The following is a 7,070-nucleotide window of genomic DNA, read 5'->3' as shown; positions in this document are numbered from 1 at the left end:
ACAAACTGAATCATGTAAATATAGATGTGTATGTTGGGTATGTTTCTGTTAAGACGGACATCCACTCCTTCAGTGATTCCCAAACTTTTTAAAGGGGCCCTACCATGTTTTTTGGTCTTCCCTGTGTCTCTTCCAGCCCCCCAAAAAAAACCACACTTCATTAACTCTAAGCCTTGCCGTTCATTTCATTGATTTTCTGAACGGGCGTGTCTGAATGGTACTCTTTTGAAGTCGAGCCCTTGTTTATGTCACAGGCCCTTGTTTATGTCACAAAGGGGCTCATTTCCTATTGGGCCCGCCTAGAGCCTTCTCTAGGCGGTACTTTTTGGGAGGGTATATTCTATTGAGACTATATTTATGAGGTGGAACCATGAGGTAAAGTGGTAACAAAATTGGCTTGAATGAATTGACTCTACATGGTTCTCTTCGTGGTACAATGCAAATCTTCTATGTATCGTTCCAATTTTAGCCCAAAGACAGCGCCCCATTGCCAACAAAGGGCATTTTGGTATTGCATCTGAAACAGCTTGAAATTAGAGAGAGACAGAACATGACATTTTAATATCCGAGTGGTTGTTTAGGCTAAAACCTGTATAAAACCGTATTATGGACCAATATTTATATAAAATATATATTTTGAAAAGCATGGTGGGGTTCCTTTAATTTCATGGACCCCCAGTTTGATCCCAGTCTACACTGTAAATACCTCAGTGTTAATTTAACTCTGAGACTTTCTGAGTTAAGTGTCCTGTGTGGTTCTTAACTATCAATCATTTAGCTGCGGACCCCCCTGTGAACCCCCTCAAGGACTCTTGGGGGTCCCTGGGCCCCACGTTGAGAACCAGTGCACTAGATCCCTCCCCTTTACAGATTTTCAGTTCCGTCCACGAGTTGAATTTCAGTCCAATTGCACCTTTCACTAGCGTTATCTACACAACGTGTCACTTCAGTGTTGGATGAATAACCTGTGGCTGTTATTATTAAATTCAGTTACCAGAAAGTGTCATTAGGCGGTTCAAGTCGGAGCTACGGAGTCGTCTCCAAGAAGACTACTAAAATGAATGCTACCCAGTTTAACTTGAGAGGAACAGTGTTTTCATAGTCAGGGGATATTAATAAAACCTGGGAATAAATTCCTTACCAAACAATTTCTTCACCAATGTGTTTGTAAATGTGTCTAGTACTAACAAAGATTGAAATTCAACATCCCTATAGGATAATCTTTGACAGCTAGGGTAATTCTGGGTGTTCTGCCCTCCAGGCAGTTATTTTTGTGTTTAGCACCACCTTTGGGTTCTAGTGTGGTATTGCAGCAGCAGTGGGACTGGGGGATGGGTCATTTTGTACACACCTGTTTAGAGCATGTTTGATCTCTAGAGTAGCACCTGATGTTGTGAGTGAGTAATCAAGGCACAGGCCAGTTTCTGTCAGTTCAGCAGCAGTTTGAGGAGAGAACAGTACTCCAGTCCAGTGTTTGTTTAGCACATGTTGCATTCTGTGTACACCAGCGCAAGCATTGTCTGTAAGTAAATGTTTTTAATTTGGATTGCATCATTTTGAAGAATGTGTAATGTAAGATTACTTTTTGTCTTGTTTGCTGACAGAATGTTGTGTTTGTTTTATTTTCTGTATTTCAGTTTACTCCTTTGTACATGCACAAATCAAGTCATAAAACCGGAGCTAGAACGCTACATCCTGACTCTCTGTGTATTATTCCATGGGAGTTTGGCTGCTGTCTACTAATAGTTAAAGGACACCTTTAGGAGGGCAGTACAGTAAAAGACAAGCGACCAGTTGGTGCAACATCAACCACTGCAACATACAACATCAAACACAGTTTGTAAAGCTACACAATGTCCAGCTCAAGGAACACATCTACATCTTCAAGCAGTGGTGCAGCAAAGGCCCGAGCCATGGCAGAGGCAGCACGCGTACGTGCATTATATGCACAGAAGGAGGCTAAACTTAAATTGGAGCAGGCTGAGAGAGAAGCAAGGCTTACGTCGGAGCAGGCTGAGAGAGAGGCGAGACAGAAAATGGAGGATGCATACAATGTTTTGGAGAAGGCAAGAGTGGAGGTTGAATTGGAAACATTAGCAGTCGAGAGAGAAGCTGCTGCCACCAGCGCACAGGCAGAGGTGTTGGAGGCAGCTGAAGGGGAGGACAAATCACAGCACAGCAAACACAGTAAGAAGTCTTCAAAGGAAGAGATTGAAGATCGCACTAGTGCATATGTAAAACAGCAGTATGAGATAAAGAAGGAGTTTATCTCATCTCCTGATGTTCCCGATCCCATGACCGACCAACTTGATAACAGCCTAGTTACATGGGGAACCCCATACAAAAAGCCTGATCAGCATACCCCGGCTGCTGATCCCGGGCCCTCCAAGTCAATTCCTCACGCCAGTAAGACCCCAGTTGCCGACCACACGCCCTCCAAAACACTTCCTCATGGCAATAATACCTATCAGGAAGACAGTAAGCCACATACTGTACCACAAGGTACGTTTTTGAACCCTTCAGCTCAGTCCTATTCTCCTCACTACCCCACACAATCCAACCCATTTAAGTCCTATACTCCTCTTCACTACACCACACCATCTGGCCTAGACTTTGTTAAGTATTTAGCACGCCGGGAGCTGGTGACTACAGGGCTTAACCAGTTTGACGACCAACCTGAGAGTTTCAGGGCTTGGCAGTCTTCCTTCCTTAACGCCATCAGAGGTCTCGACCTTTCACCCAGTGAAGAATTGGACCTCTTGACCAAGTGGCTGGGCAAGGAATCATCCAACCATGTCAGGAGGCTTCGTCAGGCGCATGTCAATAATCCTGGGGCGGCACTGAGGAAAGCATGGGACAGACTGAGCGAGTGTTATGCCTCACCAGAGGTAATCGAAAATGCTCTCTTCAAGAAACTAGACATGTTTCCCAGGATCTCCAGTAGGGATCCTATCAAACTCAGAGAGCTTGGAGACCTTCTCATGGAGATTCAGTCTGCAAAAGAGGATGGATATCTACCTGGGTTGAGCTACCTAGACAATGCTCGTGGCATTAACCCAATACTAGAGAAACTCCCTCATGCCTTACAGGAGAAGTGGTTGTATCAAGGTTCCAAGTTCAAGGAAGAACATAAGGGGCTCTTTCCTCCATTCTACTTCTTCACAAACTTCATCTGCCATGAAGCACAAGTCAGGAACGACCCAAGCTTCACTCTCCCCAGCAGCAACAATCCTCTCACCAGGGACAAACCAGTCTATCGGCCAGAAAGAATCTCAATGTCAGTCCACAAGACAAACATCTCCCCAGATACTGAATCTGACACAAACAGCTCTCCAAAGCAAGTTGAGGATCCGGGAAAGAATTGTCCTATTCATCGCAAACCACATCCCTTAAGGAAGTGTCGTGAATTCAGAGCAAAACCGCTGGAGGAAAGGAAGGCTGTTCTCCGTGAACATTGGATATGCTACAAGTGTTGTGCATCAATCTCCCATTTAGCAAAGGACTGTACAGCCTCTATAAAATGCAGTGAGTGTGAAAGTGAACGCCACATTACTGCTATGCATCCAGGACCTGCACCTGAGGTACCACCAGTTCCAACTACGACGCCGGAGCACAGCGAGGAGGAAGAAGATCCTACATCTTCAACTAATGTCACCTCACACTGCACAGAGATTTGTGGTAACGGGAAGCCAGCAATGTCCTGTTCTAAAATATGTCTGGTGCGAGTGTTTCCCCAGGGACAGCGTGACAAGGCGATCACAATGTACACCGTACTCGATGATCAGAGCAATCGCTCACTCGCAAAGCCAGAATTCTTTGAGCTATTTGATGTCAAGAGCCACTCTTCTCCTTATTCATTAAGAACATGTGCCGGAGTCATCAAAATGTCTGGTAGAAAGGCTGAAGGCTTCCACATAGAGCCAGTGAACGGAGGAGACACCCTTGCATTACCGCCACTGACTGAGTGCAGTCAGATCCCCTCCAATAGGTCAGAAATACCCACTCCGAAGGCAGCTCTCCTACATCCTCACCTGAAATCTGTGGCAGGTCACATTCCCGAGCTCGATCCGAACGCCCAAATCCTTCTTTTACTAGGAAGAGATATTGTCAGAGTTCACAAAGTGAGACAGCACATTAACGGACCAGACAATGCCCCTTTCGCACAGAGATTGGACTTGGGCTGGGTAGTGGTTGGGGAAGCATGTTTTGGAAATGCCCACAAGCCTAACACAAGCACCTTCAAGACTCACGTGTTAGAAGATGGACGTCCTTCCTGCTTGACACCCAGCAACAGTTTCATGAACCTGGAAGAGAAAGTGTGCCATGGCGGGGAACAACCGAGTAGTTTAATCAGCACCCACAAATCCAACCTGGAGAGAGCAACAGAGCACAAGCCGGCTGATCATACGCCCAGGGCGGGCTCAGCGTCCCACCTTGTAAAACCATGGTCGACTGCACAAGCTTTTCTTCATGGACCATATAAGGACATGCAAGAGGAATCCGAGTCCTTCGACCTCATCCGTCCCAAACTGGATGGCAAAACCTTGCCAAAACGTAGTCCACTCTTCAAGCTAAATTCTGTGCGCCAGGAACACCTCATGGGAATTGGTGGCAGACTAAAACACGCTGAGAAGAACACCCTCGTTCTACACGAACACAGCCACGTCTCTACTCTACTAGTACGCCATCACCACAAGCTGGTAAAACATCAAGGCCGCAAGTGGGTTGAGGATCACCGCAACCTGCAGAAGGGTGGTGATGTGCTGTTGAAGGACAGCCAAGCTGTAGGAATCCAGTGGCCCATACCACTGGAAACCTCGACCTTTCCAAGCCAGTATGGTAAGGTCCGCAAGGTCGACTTAAAGACTTAAAGGAGTTCAAAGACATTCCTACTCTAAGATCCGTCACAGAAGTCATTCTTCTTTTGCCTAAAGATGACTCAATCTAAGTTGTGTGTGAACATTTTTGATAGTGGTATCTCAGATACCAGACGGGGAATGTTCTGCCCTCCAGGCAGTTATTTTTGTGTTTAGCACCACCTTTGGGTTCTAGTGTGGTATTGCAGCAGCAGTGGGACTGGGGGATGGGTCATTTTGTACACACCTGTTTAGAGCATGTTTGATCTCTAGAGTAGCACCTGATGTTGTGAGTGAGTAATCAAGGCACAGGCCAGTTTCTGTCAGTTCAGCAGCAGTTTGAGGAGAGAACAGTACTCCAGTCCAGTGTTTGTTTAGCACATGTTGCATTCTGTGTACACCAGCGCAAGCATTGTCTGTAAGTAAATGTTTTTAATTTGGATTGCATCATTTTGAAGAATGTGTAATGTAAGATTACTTTTTGTCTTGTTTGCTGACAGAATGTTGTGTTTGTTTTATTTTCTGTATTTCAGTTTACTCCTTTGTACATGCACAAATCAAGTCATAAAACCGGAGCTAGAACGCTACATCCTGACTCTCTGTGTATTATTCCATGGGAGTTTGGCTGCTGTCTACTAATAGTTAAAGGACACCTTTAGGAGGGCAGTACACTGGGTCTCATTCACTTTATACACTATACTATAAGGGAAAAGATTACTCCCAAAAAATATGCTTTAAGTAGCATGTGAGAGGTTTAATTAGGTGTTTTTAATTATTCTGAATCCATTGCAAGCATTTGTTTTGCACGAAAAACAAGCATTTGTTTTCCAAAAAAAACAAAACGATGGTTTAGTGATGAGTCATTACTTTTCACAGTTGTATGGGGTCCATTTTTGGCCTAAGGAATGTTTTTCATGCAAAACAAATGCTTGCAATGGATTCAGAATAATTAAAACACCTAGTTAGACCCCTCACATCCCACTGAAAGCATATTTTTTGTGAGTCATTTCTTCCCTTATAGTAGTAGTAAGTGAATGAGACCCAGAATTACCCTAGCTGTCAAAGAGTCTCCTAGGGATGTTGAATTTCAATCTTTGTTAGATATGTTACTAGACACCTTTACGAACACATTGGTGAAGAAATCGTTTGGTAGGGAATTTATTCCCAGGTTTGACAGGTATTCTGATAATATTCCCTGACTATCAGTGATGGAAGCATAATTAATTTGTGTCACAAGTAGGAGAGACACGTGAGTGTTTTATGGCATTGCAAACAGAAGCCCCTTTTCCACTGCAAGGTGGAACCAGAACTTTCAGGAACCTGAACCTATTTTTGAAGCGGTGAAAGCCGCTTCCAAGGAGTGGCTTTGTGTGTCCCATGTCCATATATGGTCATTTCAGTCCAGAATTAACAGGTTTTATCAAAAACAAAATGTCTGTCACCTCATGTCCATATATGGTCATTTCAGTCCAGAATGAACAGGTTGTATCTGTCCCGTACGTCCAGAATATGTGTGTAGTGTCCGTCCCGGTCTGATGATTGGATACTTTGAGGATTGGTCAAGCTTCACATGACAATTCGGCCCTCCAGATAAAATCATTCATTCATTCAGAATATAAAGAATGTATAGATCACAGAGTTCATAACTCTAGAACACATAGAATAAAAGTTCACCGCTTCACTTCGAACCAAGGTTTGATTTTTTTCTTTGGTTCTGGTTTTGTTTCCATTGCGTACGGCCCGGTTCCAGACGAGGTTCCTGGAACCTTTTTTAGGTCCTGCTCCTGAGGTAGAACTAAACTTTAGTTCTGGGAACCTATGGTTGGGGCCAGCAGCGGTGCTGCTCTTTTTTTTGGGACCTTCCCGGGTTAGTTCTGTATATGGAAACGTAAGCAGAACTTGGTCCCGGAACTTCACAGGTTCTTGAAAGTTCTTGGTTCTGGAAAGTTCTAGTTCTGGGTTGGCCCTACAGTGGAAATGGGGCTGTAAACAAAGGGCTTGATGATTCAGGCTTAACTGCAGCTTTTGTCATTAGTTGCAGAAGAATGTGCTTGGTAACTGCAATGTCATTATTCAGTATATGCAAAAGAACAGCGACAAGGAGGACTGTATTGTGGCAATAAAGTCAACAGAATACTTGATAACTGACTAGAGCCCTTAAGTTTCCTTCAATGTTTCTCAATTATTTCTGAAAACCATGGTTAATCTTGTAGA

This window comes from Nannobrachium achirus (genome assembly GCF_963921795.1).
Source record: "Nannobrachium achirus genome assembly, chromosome: 8".
Classification (NCBI taxonomy): Eukaryota; Metazoa; Chordata; class Actinopteri; order Myctophiformes; family Myctophidae; genus Nannobrachium; species Nannobrachium achirus.
This window is presented reverse-complemented; position numbering follows the sequence as displayed.